The 18584-nt window shown below is 41.2% G+C and overlaps 1 protein-coding gene across 2 annotated transcripts in view; it reads left to right on the top strand.

Annotated features, from left to right (window-relative positions):
• CRY2 (cryptochrome circadian regulator 2) overlaps nucleotides 1-18584 on the top strand; it is a 526322-nt gene that overhangs the window by 412862 nt on the left and 94876 nt on the right. The gene's annotated exons all lie outside the window — the stretch shown is intronic.

The raw sequence follows: 18584 nt of genomic DNA, 5'->3' as shown, positions 1-18584 counted from the left end.
TTATAGTAGTGTTTTGCTTGACATGCTCTTATGGAATTTGAAAGATCTTAACTAAGATTAGACTAAAAATGTATATTCCTTTTGTGATGCCAGAGGATTGACCATTTTTTTTAAATTACGGGCAAAGTTGAAAAATGCAGTTTTATTTAAGGTAAGGAAACAAGTCAAGGTCTCTGTTTTAGAGCTGCAAGGAAAAAAATGCTTTTTTAAGTGTTTGATTTTTCTGCAGCTCTCCCACTCTGCCTCTGTAGTGTTCTTTTCTCTACCCCCAGTACAAATTTGTCTTTGGATGCCTCTTCTACTCTTACCTTGTTTGCTCACAATACTTATCACTACAGGTTCATATCGTGAAATTTGACTGGAGGTTTTTCGTCAATTGTGACTAGTATTTCATTGTTATTGGGTTTTAATCTTTCTGTAATAAAAAAGTTCATGTTGTGAAGGTTTGTCCCTTTTAAATAATTACATTTCAGTTACTCAACTACCCCCTCCTTCTTGTGTTAGATCTTTTGCAGTCTTTTCCAGCACATTTGTGAATTCTTTAATTTGTACCAATACTTTGTACAATCCTACTAATTAGTTGTAGCCAAATAAAGTAGAACATGCAGTGTATGTTTAAAACATTATTACAAAAGTTAATATTTCAGTGGCTTACAGTATTTTTGGAGTTACAGCAAATATTTATTTGAATTTCATTTTTATTTTCAAAGGGGAACACATTTTTTATTTTCATTTTGTTTCCTTCGTGTGAGAGAATCATTCAGCTAAGCAAATGAGTTTGCAGTTACTTGTTATTCTTTAAGGACACTAAGATAGCATTTTGTTTTTTATTTTACTTTGGGCACTCTCCCGTCTTTTTAAAGATTAAGGGTAACACCTATGTTTTATTTTGTTTTTGTTTTCTTCCTGGTAGTCCTGTGGGTACTGCAGCTTTTGCAGGTAATTGGAGCAGCTGTAAACTTATTTAAATAACCCATTTGAGCTGATGACATGAAGATTCAAAGACACATTTTACACATCTTTGTGTGATTGTGTGAGTGTGGAGTGAGTGAGGCTAAGGAATATTGTTTGGGCCTTCATATAGAACTTAAGCAAACAAAACTAGAAGTTAATTTCTTTGTTTTTATATTTCATAAATGCAAAATAGTCCTTGTTAATTTTCTAAAATTATTTACAGGGATTTTTATGTCCCTGTTGTGCTTATAAGGTGCACAAATTAGTATTTTTTTAATTTCCTTTGAGATTTTTAAGTTTAGTTGAAAAGTAAGCCCAAATTTATTTATAACTGAAACATTAAATAAATACGCACTGCAGGGTTTGCTAAAGTATGAATATTTGATTGAATGCTCTGGATCCGAATTATATAATAGGAATATAGTACCAGTATTAGATTAAGTGAGTTAGTTATGGTTTTTGAAAGCAAAATTATTGTCATTTCTGCCAATTGTGATTGCAGAAGTAGTACTGCAATTCAAACAATATCTGCATTTTATTAAATGCTGGACAGAGGACTGAGGTTTATCTACTTTATGTATGGTAGATAATTCAAACAGCCTGAGGAGTTAACTCTGGAGGTAATTGACAAGAACATAAATAATGAAAAGAAAGAGGAGGGATAAGAAGAATTTTTCTAAACTGAAAATAAATAGGTTTGGGTATTTGAAAAAAGACAGTTAAAAATAGATAATTATTTGATGGCAGATATAAGCACAACAGAAGAGCAGAATGTTGTTAATGTGCCATACTGCTCCTTAACTTTTCAGAATCTGATACAAGTTATCAGGTGATTCATCTTCAATATTAATTGAATTTGATGTCAATAGTCCATCAGCTACTGTGAATATTAGTGAATTATATAAAGTAAATACAAAGGAGACTATAGCAGACATCTGAATAATGGAAAAGTTAATAAATTTAAAAGGAGGACTCTGGGTAGAATTGGGAGTAAATTCACTGGGAAGGCTAGAATACACAAGATGATAACTACATACAAAAACAGTTTGCCCTAGAAGAAAGACATTCCTGAAGATGTACTTTTATATAGTATAGGAGAGTCAACAGTTCATAATACGGCAGCTATCCTTAATGAAGAATGTTTGAATGCTGAGAGACAATAATGCAATAACAGCTTCAGATAATGATATAGTAAGAGATGTTTTTCCTACCACATGTAATGATTTTGTGGCAGTTGGAGATTCTGTGATTAAGTATTTTGATAGAAGGGTTTGTTGTATAAACAAGGAAAGATATACTTCTTCCTCTAACTGGATTAAAGCTTGTTAATTTACCAAACATAATAAATAAAGTCATGGAGAGTAAAACAAAATATGGGACAGTTAATATTACATATTGGCACAGATGGCTTGATGAATATTCCATTAAATTTAATGAAAATGTCTGTCTTGAACTTAATTTAAAAATGGAATCTGAGACATGTGGCTTTCATTGAAATTATTCTTTCAGTCAGATGGAATGATTATTTGTATTCCAAGGCAGACTTGTTAAATACTTGGCTTCGACAACTGTGTGCTGTGTTTAATCTGGGTATTATTACAACTTGGGAGGATTTTAGTTATGATCTTAGAATGTATTCCAAAGACTTATTACATTTAAATGAATATGTTTTCTGAATTTCTTGCTGGGAAAATCAGCAACTATATATAATCTTTTTAGGACTGCATTAATGTTACAAGATTAATGGTGATAGATTTTATAATGTTGTGAATAGTGTGACGCCCGTACCCTGGCCCAGCAATCAAGGAGCCTTAATCTTCACCACTAACACCAGTGAGGGGCATCTCATATAGGAGGAAAGGATAACAAATACACACAGTAAAGTGCAATTTTCCTTAAGAGCACACAGAGATCAGTCAGTCCAGGGTTGGTCGCAACCTTGCTCTCCAGGTCCCCAATAAGACTCCCCACTGGCACAGCTATAGGGTCCAGACCTCAGCCTAGTGGGCAAGCTAAAACCTCCAGCACCCTCTCTGTCCAACCAGTGCTTTTTGTCCCTGCCCAAGTAGCTGACACACACACACTTTGAGAAGAGTTTATACAACCACACAGACACTCCTGGGGAAGGCTGGCACAGGTTCTCCACCTGTGCCCCCTTTTCCCAGACTATATGGTAGTACCAGCTGCCACCACCCACTAATATTTATCGCTACTCAGAGGCTCTTAAAAGGGTGTCCAATTATTACTGTGCAGTATTATTATTCAGTTGGTAAGTGCGATTAAACCGTCAAGGCTTATTAGAGTGACTTGGTACAGGATCACTATATACATGCAATGTACTCTAGAGCTTAATTATCTCTACACAAAACAGCCATAGTTAAAAGGGTTTAAAAATATTTCATAATAAATAATTAAAAACACAAGACAATACTTTTTACTACACAGTGCTAGTCAAGAGTTCAGAGATCACAGAGAAATACTTAAAATAATTCAGTAGTACAGTTCTGACATCCCAGAAAAACACAGTCTAATATTTCTATTTTCTAGCTATTTCTAAGAGAAAACACAAGTCTAAGATAAACATACATATAGAGCAAGGCAGAGTGCCGATGAGTTGGATGGTCAAGACAAAAATGCTTAATTATCTCTGATTCTCTCTGTTTTTAAAATCACATTCCTGGTTCACATTACAGCATTCTTCACACTTCCCAGGCTAACAGAAACTACATTTACTTTCTTCACCTCAGTGCAGAAACCAGAGCAATAAAGGACATTTATGCATGCAAATTCTGGCCATTAACTCTGGCCTTAAAACAATAGGCAGGATGCCTCACTCTAGACTTTCTGGCTCAGAGTTTTAACATCAAAGGGTCACAACATGCTTTACTTGGTCAGTAGAGTGCACTATTACAATTTTTTTCAGTTCCATGTGTAACACTATTTTTACCATTTAAGACACAAAGTTGTTGTTTACAGTAATATTTACAGATGACAGAATTATCTCCAAAATTCTATCTAGCTTGGCTGGCAGCCTTCACCCATCTTCACCCAGTCTTCACAAATAGGCTTTATTACAACATGGGTTTGAGTGAAATTACATTAAAATGTATAAATGTATACTACTGTAATTCTGAAAGGGTACAAATATTTTGAAGAATTAGCTTATACTTTCGAGAATGGTTATGATTTAATAATTATAATAGAAACATAGAATTCTATTGATTGTACTGTGTTTGGGTTTACCAAATATAGAATGTATTGGATGAATGGGGTGGGGTATGTTAATACTAATAAAAGCTACAATACACTCTGACTTGTTTATCAATGATATCAGTGAATCTTTGATGATTGAACTAATTGGATGTTCAGGATCAATAAGATTAATGGTATGGTATCATTCAACTAAAATGGAAAAACGTTTGGCACATGGGTTTCCTATATAAATGTGTTAGATACAAGATGTTCACATGTAAAATGATTTTACTAGGAGATTTTAATTACCAAGACATAGATTGGAATACATACTCTGCTAAAAATTAGTATTCTAGAAAATGTATTGATATAGTATGTTTTTTTATAATTTAACACATTCATAACAGAAAAAATAGAAAAAATAATATGCTGGATTTAATATTTACAAATGTTACAGATTTAATTTTTGATCTACAAATCTCTTTCAGTTTTTTCAGACTTCAGTTTTATTAGTTTTGAAATTAAGTTTTTGAAAAAATAATAAAAGTTCTAAAGTAAAGAGATATAATTGTAGAGATATATTTAAGTGACCTTTAATCAATAATTTCAACAGTAAATTGTATGATCAATTCTTTACATCAAGAATGTGGACTTAAGAAACCTGAGGAGTTATTAGTTAATGAAGTTAAATGTACTCTGATTTCAAAACAGTTTTAAAAAGGTGCATTTACTGGTGGGGTAAATTATTAATAAGGCTTTACAAAAAGAAAATGAAGATTTTTTATAGTTATAAAAAATTCCCCACCAAACAGAATGAGTAGGGTGAATAAAATAAGGCTTTAAAGGCTAAAATAAAATTGTGAAAAACTGAGATTGAAATCAAGTTAGCCGCTTCTGACAGTAATAATAGTTATTATAAGTATGCAAGTTCATATAGGAAAACAGTTATCCAGTCATGACAGTAAAAATAAATGGCGCTTTATTACAAAACCCATTAGATATAGCAAATGCATTTAATGAACATTTCAGTTTTAAAAGAGGAAGCAGCATGACTTGTGTTTATATGCCCTTAAATTAGGTCAGAAAGTATGTAAAAAATCACCAGTTAAGCTCCACAGTAAAACATCTGCTGGTTCTGATTGTATGCCATCAGCACTTGGGGACTTCCGTATTACCCAAAACTTGAACACTTTCATCAGTACCACCTATACATAAGAAAGGGAGTACTGCAGACATGAATAATTTTCAACCTATTAGTTTGACATCTACATTAGGAAAGTGCTTTGAAAGGTATTCACAAAATGCCTGGCACCAGTAATTGCATTTTGCAGACAAAAAGGAAATCAAATATATGCCTACTTGGACGACTGCCTTATTCAAGCAGAGAGCAAGGACATTCTTCTAAAGCATCTGGCGTTTGTAAAAAGATTGCTAATTTGCCTACGGTACACAGTAAACGAAAAGAAATCAAAACTAGTGCCCTCACAAGAGATAATATTCCTGGGTGCAAGCTTAAATACAACTGCCCAGATGGCTTGTCTCACGCCAGACAAACAAAGGCAACTGACTCATTACTTTCAAATAATGGCAACAAAAACCCAGCTCCCTGCAAGAAAAATTCTGCAGGCTCTGGGCTTCATGGCATCCTGCATTCTACTAATTCCATATGCAAAACTGCATATGAGGAAACTACAATGGTATCTAAAAAGTGTTTGGATTCAGCATTGTCACAGCCTGGAGACAGTCATTACTTTAATTCCCTGCCTACAACATGAGTTTCGATAGTGGGCACAGGCTTGTCACCACAACAAGGGACAGCCTTTCACTTTACCCACAGCCAGGCAGACAGTAACAACGGATGCATCAGATTATGCCTGGGGGGCACATATGGAAGGAAAATGCATTCAGGGCACGTGGCCCAAGGAACAAATGCATCTTCACATCAATCAAAAAGAGATGCTAGCTGTACAGAATGCCCTGACAGCTTTCAAGGACCTACTACATCCAGGACGACTATTAGTAAAGACGGACAATACCACAGTTATGTGGTACATAAACAAGCAAGGGGGCACAGATTCCTAGCCCCTATGCAGGTAAGCCATGACTTTGTGGAACACAGCACTGACTTATCAAGTACATCTGCAGGCACAATTCCTGCCAGGAACAAAAAATACACTGGCAGATGAACTAAGCAGAAATCTCATGGATCCTCTCGAATGGAAACTAAATCCACAGGTGTTCAGCATGATAACGAGGAAATGGGGACGCCCAGACATAGATCTTTTTGCCTCCCCTCACAATTACCAAATACAGAAATTCTGCACAAGAACTTATCACTCTCAAGCATGGAAAGTGGATGCTCTATCATTCAGCTGGAAAGGCCTGACAGTCTATGCCTTCCCTCCAATGCCTCTCCTTACCAAGGTACTCCTAAAAGTCAGACAAGAAAGGCCAAAATTGATCCTGATTGCCCCTGACTGGCCACGCCAGCACTGGTAACCACTCCCAAGGAGCTTGTCTCAAGGTCCAGCTTGGCCTCTACCTCAAATTCCTCATCTTCTGACGCAACAAAACAATCAGATTCTGCACAGTCCACTCAGAACCTTAAATCTGGCAGCATGGCAGATAATGTAGCCACTCAGACTGCACCTCTCTCTAAAGCTGTTATGGATGTCATTTTAGAAGCCAGAAGGCCCAGCACTAGGAAATCTTATGCAGTAAAATGGAAGAGATTCTGTGCTTGGAACCAGGCACAAGGCCTCGAACCACTGGTCCCCAATATACCTCAGATTTTACAATACCTAACTGAGATGCTGGACAAAGGCCTATCTTTCTCATCAATTAAAATACATGCATCTGCCATTTCAGCTCATTACAATACGGAGCGTCCTATTTTTTCACATCCTCTACTACGACAGTACCTCAGAGGGGCAAAAAATATAAGACCCCCAAGGAGAGCACCAGTACCAACTTCGAATCTCAATTTTGTTTTAGAAAAACTCACACTACCTCCATTTGAGCCAGCCAGCACAGCTGATCTAAAATTCTTATCCTGGAAAACTGCTCTGCTCCTAGCAATAACTTCAGCAAGAAGAGTCTCAGGAATTAATGGCTGTGGAACCTTTTATCATTTTTCATCAGGACAGGGTCTCACTTAGGACAAACCCAACATTCATGCCAAAAGTGGTCTCCAATGTAGCCTTGAACCAAACCATTCATTTGCCTACTTTCTACCCAAATCCACAAAATAAAAGGGAGAAACTTTTGCACTCTTTGGTTATACACAGACAGCTACGATTTTACCTGGACAAAACAAAAGCTTTCAGAAAAACTGAGCAACTATTTGTAGCTTATGCTGCAGGATCACAAGGAAAGCCTATTACAAAGCAGACAGTTTCAAAATGGATAGGCCACTGCATCCGCTTCTGTTATGCACAGCATGGCAAATCAGTGCATAAGGACATTAGGCCTCATTCTACCAGAGCAGCAGCCACTTCAGCAGCTTTTCTCAGAGGAGTACCAACCAAGGACATTTCAGAAGCTGCAACCTGCAGCTCAGTGCACACTTTCACCAAGCACTACCACTTACCTCTCTACTCTAAATCCAGAGCAGGTTTTGCCACTGCAGTACTGCAGGGCCTGGTAGCCTCTCCAAATTCTATTTAGACCCAGCCACCCTACCTCAGCTTTGGGATTCTACCCAAGTGTAATGACTGCAACAGTGAAATACGATGAACATAGTACAGTTGTGTACCTACCATAAATGTAGATGTTCGAGTGTATTTACTGTTGCAGTCCAGGTTACTCGCACACCACCCCCCTTTTTATTGCTGGGACTTTCTGTATTTCTCAACTCTACACAACCTATGTGGTGTATTTGCTTGTAGATGAAGAAAATGTTTATTGTAATATATGCATATTTTTTGACATATTTTTATCTTTCCAGCCTTCCTATCTGGGGGCACCTGACATCTGGGGCAAGAAAAACAGAAGAAAATGGCATTGGTTGCAACTTTTATACCCCTGGTGTACTGACGTCAGGGAGGAGGCGACAGCAACTGACGCCAGACCAAGACTTTGGAACTTGGGCCGACTGCGGGTTGCCTGCCAGCAGGATAACCCAAGTGTAATGACTGCAACAGTGAATACACTCGAACAGCTACATGTATGGTAGGTACACAACTGTACTTTTTTTTCTTTTCAGTGCCGGTCCCCAGTCTTGGAACCAGTATCCGAAATTCCTAAGAGTCCATTACTACAATCGGTACCACCTTCGGTCCATTCATCTCAGTCCTCTGTTAGCCTTTCTGATCTGGATGTGGATCGTGTGGTGCAGAAGCTGTTACAGGCACCGGCCTTTGGAAAAATGTTATCGGCTCCAACTCAAATGGCTTCGGAGCCGAAGACTCTTACACCAGCTAAAACCGTTCCTCCTCCGAGCCATACTGGTCCTTCAGAGCCAGAGGAGTCAGACTTGTTGATTGTGGAACCCTCAGAGCCGACATCTGTTCCAGTGTCTTCGGCTCCGTTCACTCTGACATCCTCGGTACCGATCGAGGACTGTAGGAGCAGACAGTCTCTGGTCATGTCTGGGGAGGATAGTCGGACCGACTTGATTCCGACTCTGCCTCTCAGGGCTTCGGCTCGGATGAGCTTGGCTCCTGCCTTTGGCTCGGAGCCCACTGTCATGGTGCTGGGGGTATCGACGGTTTCCTTGCATTGAAGCAGAGGTGCTTCCAATGCAGTGAGGAGAGTTACGTCTCCTAAGACATCCTTGACCTCAGGTCTGGCTTCCTCCTCCCCTAAAGCATCTGTGTCTGCTTCTGCCTCACAGATCCTGACCAAGCGTAGAGACCCAGAGCCTCAGGAAGCCCCATTGGGTGGTCCTTGCTGTTCCGAGACCTCATCAGAAGCTCCCACTGACTTGGATGATTCAGAAGGGTCCCCACGGTCCCCCTCTGAATATATCTCATTCGCTGAGATACTTGAAATCCTTAGGCAGAGGGGTGACTGGCAGTCCAAAAACCCTACTGAGGACGAGTCAGTTCTCCTGAAGGCTATCGGGTCTCAGCTCTCCACCTACTTGGGTGTCTCCACCCTTCGATGAGCTTATGCAGCTGGTCTCCCGAAGGGAGTGGGAGTCTCCGGATACTATGGAGCCTGTCCCTAGGAGGCCTAATAAGTTTATATCTGCCCCCCAGGATAAATCTTTCTTGTCAAAAGGTGTGCCAGTTGATGCCATGGTGGTGGCGGCAGCCACCAAAAAGGAAATTTCTGAAACTTCCTCATCTATCCATCCTCCTAACAGAGACTCCAGGATCATGGCTAGATATGGGAAGCGCATGTTTAGTTCAGTGACCTTTACACTCCATTCTTTTAACTATTTAACCCATTTTACGAGACTACAAAGCGATCTCATTGAAGAGCTGGGAGATGCTCTTCAGGGTACAGTAGCTGCAGGAGTTTCAGACAAAGTTGCCTCCCAGCTTGCTACCCCCAGCTCCATAGTGAACTCGTCCATGTGTCTCATTTCATATGCAGCTGATGGAACGAGTAGGGCAGCGGGTACAGGAGTTGCTCTTAGAAGATACTCCTGGATGCGCTTGTGTTCCTTCGCTGAGCCCTTCAAGTCATCCTTTGTGAATACTCCCTTTGATTGCTTGTCCCTTTTTGGGCCCAAAGTTAAAGAAACTTTGACCAGGTGTGAGCAAGAGGGAAAGACTCTGTCTGCTGTCGGAGTCTGTTTTTCCACCCCTACCAGACCCCACCCCAAGGATCAAAAGGGAGGAAAAATGTGGTTCCGAAAAGCCCAGGACACACGTGGTCAACCCCCCGCCAGGGGCAGAGGAGGGGGCAATAATGGAAGACACCGCCCTCATGGCAGAGGGGGTCCGCAAAACCAGGGCAACAGAGATCACTTCTTTGGGAAGCCCTACCAGTGCTCCTGAAAGGAGGCCCAACTGTCCTGCTCTGGAGGCAGTCGGGGGTCGCTTATCTTTGTACCCAGACACCTGGCTCAAAATAACAAAAAACAGCTGGGTATAAAGTATAATTTCCAGAGGATACTTCATGCCATTCACCACACCCCCTCCACCAACAAGAAAAATCCCGGATGTTCCACCCAGTTACTGGGAAAAAGCAACAGTAGAGGTCCAAACATTGCTAAGAAAGAGTCATCCAACCAGTCCCAGCAGACCAGACAGGATCCGGAACTTACTCAATATTCTTTTTAGTTCCAAAAAAGTCGGAGGACTGGAGACCCATATTGGACCTCAGCAGACTGAACAAATCTGTAAAGAAGGAGAAGTTCCGGATGTTCACGCTTCAGTTGATACTTCCCTTCTTAGGTAAAGACAATTGGATGTGCTCGATAGAGCTCCAGTACTACCACTTAAAAATGGCCAGGCCATCCAGGGATCATCTGCGCTTCTGGCTGGGGGCCAGTCATTACTAGTTTCGAGCCCTGCCCTTTGGTCTCACTACAACCCCCAGAGTGTTCAAATGTATGGCAGTGGTCACGGCTCACCTGAAGCGTTTAGGATTCCAGGTGTTTCTGTACCTAGACGATTGGCTCCTTACCACCACCACCACGCATCAACTCATTCAAGCCAGGGAGTCCACTCTGTCCCTCTGCAATCAGCTGGGCATTACAATAAACTCAGAAAAATCTGCCTTGTCACCATCATAGCATATCGTCTTTGTTGGAGCAGAACTGGACACTACCACCACGCTAAGACTTCCAGTTGAAAGAGTCTTTCTTCTCCATCAGCATGTCTGCATTCTAATATTCAAAGACAAAGCACTTGCGTCAGAAATTCTGAAATTAAGCATGATGGCAGCAGCAATTCTAGCCATACCACTAGGTCGCAAGCATATGCGAATACTACAATGACTGTTGTTCACTCAATGGTCTTACCAAGAGCTCCCTTTGTCTCGCATGATGATGATCACAAATTCCTGCAAAAAGGATCTTCAATGGTGGTTGACCTCTCTTCATGTTACGATAGAATGCCCATTTGTACTACCCCCTCCATTGACCACAGACGTTTCCCTGATGGGGGGTGCATTTTCAGAGAAAGACAGCCCAAGGCACATGGACTGATCAAGAGAGACATCTGCATATCAATGTCCTAGAGATGAGAGCAGTACTTTTGGCGGTGCAATACTTCCAGGACTCTCTTCCTCTGGGTACAATTGCGATTCAGACGGACAACATGTCAGCGGTCTGGTATTTGAGCAAACAAGGAGGAACCAGATCTTACCCACTTTGTCGAGAGGCCCTCAGAGTATGGCAGTGGGCTACTTCCACCCAGTGCTTTCTGTTAGCAATGCACATCCCAGGAAAATCCAACGTAATAGCAGACAAGTTGAGCAGAGCAATTTTGTTGCCCCACGAGTAGTCCCTCAAGATGGAAATAGCGGACAGGATATTCCGCAGGTGGGGCCAGCCTTGCTGCAACCTTTTTGTCAGTCACATGAACACCAAATGCAGAAGCTACTTCACCCTGATTCCCCCTCCGGGAGAAGCCCCAAAGGACACAGTCTGTCACGAATGGCCCCCGGGTCTCCTCTATGCATTCCCACTAATCCCGTTGATACCCAAGGTACTACAGAAAGCCAAAGCCCTGGGAAGGACCATCATTGTAATAGCTCCCTGTTGGCCTCATCGGATTTGGTTCCCCTTCCTTTGACTTCATCTTTTGGAGGACCCCTGGATTCTGGACCCAGTTCCAGACCTTCTGATGTGCTCGTCAGGGGAACTTCATCCCTCTCTGCAGTCCCTGAAGCTGATAGCTTGGCTGCTCCAATTCCCATCATAGCCAGGTTCCATAACCTTTCTAGTGAGATGAACCAAATTCTCCTTTCCTCTCATAAATCCTCTACGAGGAAGCTGTACCTCAACAAATGGAAAAAATGTTCTATATGAGCCTCTTAAAAACAATATTGATTCTTACCGAGTCCCTATGGCCTCTATTCTAGAATTCTTAACCATGATATTCAATAAAGGAGCTGCAGCAGCAACAGTCCTCAGTGTTCAACTTGCTGCCATTTCTAACTTTCATCTGGGATTTGAAGGATTGAATATTATGTCACACAAATTATCCAAAGCCTTTCTCAAAGGGACCTTTAATATTAGACCACCTTTGAAATCTCCATATTCTCCACGGAATCTAAATGTTATGCTTTCCCGCATAATTCTTCCACCATTTGAACCAACTTCCTCATGTGACCTCAAATTTTTGTCATGGAAAACCATCTTTTTAGTGGCTATTACTTTTGCCCGCAGAGTGTCAGAGCTTCAGGCCTCCTTATTTGATATTTCATGCTGATAGTCACACTTCAAACAAACCCCTCTTTCTTACCCTAAGTTTGCACTGAAACTAATCTCAACCAAATTATTGATTTGCCATTTTTCTTCCCCAACCATTCAAACAATTTAGAGTACATGCTGCACAAACTTGATGTTCACAGACAGCTCAGATTTTATTTGGATAGAACAAAAGATTTCAGGAAATTAGACCAACTTTTTGTTTAATTCTCAGACTCCAGGAAGGGTAGGCCAGTGGCTAAAACAACTCTGTCTAAATGGTTATCTGATTGTATCAACTTTGCGTATTCAGCTGCCAATATGCCCTTACAGCATAAAATTGAGGCTCACTTCAGCCAGAGCTGTTTCTACATCCTCTGCCTTTTCTGCCAGATGTCCCAGTGATAACATTTGCGCAGCAGCCACTTGGTCAAAATCTCATACCTTTATCACTCATTACAAAGTTGACAGGGCCTCCTTTGGATCCACGGTCCTGAGAAATATACTCCAGTGAGCCACCCAAGGTTGATGGTGCTTGGGACGCTACCCATCAGTAAAGAATGAACGGCGAGATAGAACAACTTCACATAAAGAAGTTATGTACATACCATTATGTTCCATGTGAGTTGTTCATCTCGCCTTCATTCTTACGTCCTTCCCTCCTACCCCCTCCTGGACATTTAGATGACCGAGATGCTGGATCCATCCTGGTTGCTCAATCCTTCTGTCTTCTCTTGGGAGTAATAGAATTCTGCATATAACAGTACCATATGTCAAACAAGATCTGAGGTAACTCTAGGTGCATCATGGGATAAGAACTCGGCCTCGAGCTATTTGAAGACCTTGAGCTTTGTAATTGGCCGACTCGGAGCCGAGGGATTGGCTCTGAACCCTCAGTAAAGAATGAAGGCGAGATGAACAACTCACATGGAACATTATGTTAAGTACATAACTTCTTCTTTTGTATCATGGAACCATGCTCCTGATGGCCATCACATATTCATGGTAGCACATGCCTTCATATAGTGGTGCCATTGGTATGGGTTGTAAAGCCATGCCCCTTGTGGCCCTAAGAGTGGTGCTGGTGAACATCCCTGCATGCATGGGAAAATGCATCTGCTTTACAAAATCAAATGCATCTGCTTTACAAAATCTTCTTATCACCTGTGGCACCTAAATATCATAGCAAAATTCTGGCCTTCAAGTCAGTGGCTTTGAGAATGGTGTCATAATTTGGATTTGATGCCTTTTAGCTCAGAGTGAGATATGACAGTCAGTGTGTTTTTTTCTTCTAATGGGCTTCACCTCTTTTCCTACAGTTAATAAGAACTGACCAGGAAAATATTTATCCCCAAATTCTGAGAGAGTGAGAATTGAAAAATACACAAGATAAAATAGCAGAGAAGAAAGATTACTTTGTTTAATGCCAGAAGTGCAATCTAGTGATATCATAAAGTAGTTTTGCATTCAGCATTCATGAAGCTAACCAAACTACAGATCATTGTCATGAAGCTGTTTGTGCTGTTAGATTCAAGCATTGTGTAGTTCCTTTACCTGGAATGCACACTGATCACATTTAAACTTTTCTGTTCTTTTGAAGCCCTCGGAGAAACGGGATATATCAGTCAGTAGATCAAATCAGGTAGTGCAGTTAGTGTCTCATGACACCATGCTAACAGCCACTGAACTGCTGGAAACATGTACTGTTATAGTAAATTACTTACATAATTGTACTGTTTCAAAACCCCACTGTCACTTATTGAAAAACCTTTTTGTAAGGGATAAACCCCCCTTGCACCCCCTCACTCCTCCATAGTTATTCATACCCACACCAGAGTTGTACAACAGTGGCTATAGGGATAAATCCTGCAGTACAGCATATAATAGTCTTGTATGAGCAGTGATGCTACACGCGTCTCTATTATGTGATCAGAGTCTACTCTTCAAACCCATAGTTATTGACAAATACACAGCAAACGCTGTAAACCGCGAAGGCCACGTCCGCGAATGTGTTCCTCGGGGAAAAAATTCATGTGGCCGTAAAAAAAAAAAATTTAAAACACCAATCAAGTGGGGGCTTTGACCCTCCTCGATGTGGGGGGCTGTGCTCCCACCCTCCCTAACTAAATATACCCATTCCAAGATCTCTCTACATTGAAGAAAAGGGCAATTCCCGATAATGGCCAACTAATTTTTTTCCCTGAGTAAAATATTCATGGACGTGGCTGTTTGCGGCTTATAGAGTTCGCTCTGTATTTGTTGATGATTATGTGTTCGAAGAGTAGACTCTTCAATCACATAATTATAAGCCCATGCTACACTGCATGCATGACAGGAGGAAGCTTTGATGAATAGTAGGCCTGAAGAAATGTGGTTGAAAAGTAAGAACTAAATAGTCTTTTATGAATGGTAGGGAAGCCACATTGTGTGTGTGTGTGTGTGTGTGTGTGTGTGTGTGTGTGTGTGTGTGTGTGTGCGCGTGTATGTCTGCATATAAAAGCTGCAAGAAAAACCTAGCCAAGTTGGAGTTTTCACCATGTGATACCGTAAACTTCCTGTAATAGAGGCCCATGGGATATATGCAAATGACCCCTTAAGGAATTCGTTTCAGCAATATGGCTTCTGAATGTCCATGACTTTTTACTTTTTAAGTCTTTTGGATACATTCAGGCCAGTAAAGTCAAACCCCACTAGCTGTGGGCATGTATGTTTCAGCCTTCTTATGACCTCGTCAGCATAGCATATGTGGAATATTTGTCTATACTTTATAAAAACACAGGGTCTATAACCCAGCTGATGTCCGTAACCATTAAGGTGTCTGCAACATATCCCAACTAACATCCATTTCTCCTCCTCCTTTCTTCCATCTTCCCCTATATAATAATAATAATAAAACACAGGGTCTATAACCCAGCTGATGTCCATAACCATTAAGGTGTCTGCAACGTATCCCAACTAACATCCATTTCTCCTCCTCCTTTCTTCCATCTTCCCTTATATTATAATAATAATAATAATAATAATAATAATAATAATAATAATAATAATAATCATCCTTTAGCTTTTCCTTTCTGTGGGGTGTTTAGTGTAAGGTTTTTTTTTCTCAAAAGTTGAATCTTCCTACTGCCATTAATTTTGTTACTGTGATGGTTATTATTTAATGTTTAGTGTCAGCGATTGTTCTGTCTCTGGTGTTTGGCTTCTTTGAGTGAATCAGTTATGACAAAATAAGTTTCCTATAAAAAAGCCGACGTATTAGTAGTTAGTGATTCTGATGAAGTCCCATATGGTTGGGATGAAAGTGCTCAATTCATTTCATTTATTTTTAATAAAGTGCTCAGTACTGCATGATTGGGAGTCCACCTTTTAGTGCAGCAATATCTTATTTGCTGTGTTTCGTAACTGGTATGATTACTGTTGTTGCGTAGTTTGCGATTTTATTTTTGACAGGCTTTTTTTCTAGCAGTGAATACCATTGTCTCTTCAGTATGCCAGACAAGGTCACTAGACTTAAAAAGTGTTCAGACTGTGGCCACAAAATACTGCTTCAGGACCCACACTCCCTATGCATATATTGTTTGAGAGTCACACACTTAGAAAAGGACTGTGAAGCATGTACCTCTTTTGGTCTGTGAGCATTGCAAGGACACATGAACAAAACTCATTCTGAAGGGCCTTCTTCCTGCCCAAGTGGAGAGTTCAGCACTTTCTACTGCAGAAGTTTCTTCTCCCATCAAGAAGCGTGAGAAGGTTAAACCTCCAAAAAGGAAAAAAAAAAGAAGGAAGAGGAGAGAGATAAGGCCAAGGAAAGGGAGAAAGAAAAATAATCTGATAAGACTGTACAGATAACCGGGAAATGGTTGACAGAGCCTTTGGAGTCTCTTACTGTGGTGCCAAGGACACTAAGGGTTTTGGACCAGAATCTCAACAGATCCAATCTCTGACTATTTCTCCTTGCTTTTCATCAGAGCTTGTGAATCTGAGACTGCACTGACCATTTTTACAAGAGAGGTGATCTCAGCCATCTTCAGTGCCCTCATCCTACAGGTACTTCCATGTGTCACAGAGTCTCTCAGAAGCAGATGTTGATAGGATGATGCCAGAGTTCTTTCAGATGCAGATTCAACTGGGTGTTCTCCTAGTGTCAACCCCTTTGGGGGCTCCAGGTATGGTCCTGAATGCTCTTCCACTGATTTCTCCCATTCCGGTCTGACCAGCAGATCAAAAGTCCATGAATCTGGATATTCTTGGTATTGAACTGACATTGGAGCCAATAGTCTTTTTGAGATTGACTGTGACAGTTTCCCATACTCTCTTGAGTCTAATTGGATTGAGACAAGTCTTGCAGCTGAAACATCAGAGCCTCGGCTCAGGGGTTAACCCACCTGATTCAAAGTTTACCACTGAAGTCCACCCATAGGGAGATGCTGAGGAATCTGGCTTGTAAGAGGAGATATTTGGACTCCTCACTGGAGTCTGCCATTGAAGACATGACCTTCGATGGAGAGAGTTCCCCATAATCCCTTCTTCAGGAAGTCTCCTTTTAAGACATTCTAGAGTTAATGAAGACACAAGGGGGTTGTCCTCCTAAGCACACTCTCCAGAGGAATCCGTGTTCCTCGAGGCATTCTGGGCTGACTCTTCTACTTTCTGGTTGGTGTTGCTGGCTGTTGAACTCAGATCTAGTTTCTCAGTGGCTGTGGAAGGCACTTGTGGTGAAACCAATATCGTACGAAGCAGACACACTTTTAGTAGCCTGTAGGACTAAGCCACACTGGAGTAAGTGTCTCCGGTAGATACGGTTGTTGCATCAGCCACAAGAAAAGACCTGTCCAAGGAGAGCATGCCGGTCCATCGCCCTAATAGGGAATCTAGGAACATAGGCAGATTTGGGAAACAGACATATGCTTCAGTGATCTTTGCAGTTGAGAGTGCTATATTACCTCATTTATATGACATATTTCCAGAGGGACTTGACAAAGGAGTTGACTAAATCACTCTTGGATAACTTACCAGAGGACATCCAGAAGTCAGTGGAGTCCCAGTTGTCTACCCTTCATCGATGTCAAACATTTCCATGTATGTGCTCTCCAGCATAGCTGATGATATGGCCTGGGGGCAGACACATCAACATTGCCATTTGCCAGCACACCTGTATGCCACTGTGTGATTTCAGGGAACGTTTCACAACATCCTTCATTAATGTCCCCTTTGATGGTTCAAACTTGTTTGGGCTTAAGGTGATGGAAATGCTCACAAGGAGGGGGCAGGAAGGCACGATCCTGTCTGTAGTCAGAATCCATTTTTCTACTTCACAAAGGACCTTCTCCTGGAATCAGAAAATGGGGGGGGGGTGTCTGGAAATCCCTGGGTTTTGGCCAGGAATGCTCCCTTGGACTAGCACCCACCTCCAGGGCAGAGGTGGAAATATTTATAATGGACATCACCCTGGAAGCAGACCACAGAATCAAGGGCTATGTGGTCCTTTCATAGAAAAACCCTATCAGCAGTCCTGAACAGTTGCTCGACTGCTTAACTCTGGAGGCAGTCTGGGTGTGCTTATCCTGGCACCCTTAAGCCTGGCAGGCTGTCACCTGAGATTCATGAAAGGAGAGGATAGTCACTAGAATCTGTTTATACCATTTGCTTTTCATTCTGAAAAGAAGGGAAAATTCCTGACATACCACCCAGTGAGATGGAATCTGCATCTGCAGAGGTAAAAACCCTGCTACACAGAGTCATCCAGCACCCCCCCAAGACCAGTCAGGATCTGGAGTCTATGAAAGTTTAATTTTAGTTCAAAGAAAGCAGGGGACCCAAGGTCAATTCTGGACCTAAGCCATTTAAATCAAGTCGTAAGACAGGTAAAATTCGAGATGGTCACCATACAGTCCATTCTTCTTCTTTTGAAGAAGGGTGACTGGACGTGTTGCAGAATGCGTGCTGTAATATCAAGATAGCAAAACAGCCTAGGAGATTTCTCCATTTCTGTCTGGGAGACACTAACTTTCAATTCAGGGTACTGCCCTTTGGTCTCAACAGCCCCCTGGTTTTTCAAATGCATGGCAGTGGTAAGCATCATTTCTCAGACTGCAGGTGTTCAGTTGATCCTGCATTTAGAGGATTGGCT

This window comes from Protopterus annectens, chromosome 9.part0, assembly GCF_019279795.1.
Source record: "Protopterus annectens isolate FY-2018-M chromosome 9.part0, PAN1.0, whole genome shotgun sequence".
Taxonomy (NCBI): domain Eukaryota; kingdom Metazoa; phylum Chordata; order Ceratodontiformes; family Protopteridae; genus Protopterus; species Protopterus annectens.
The sequence above is the reverse complement of the archived record's forward strand: the minus strand, read 5'-3'. Positions and strand labels throughout refer to the sequence as shown.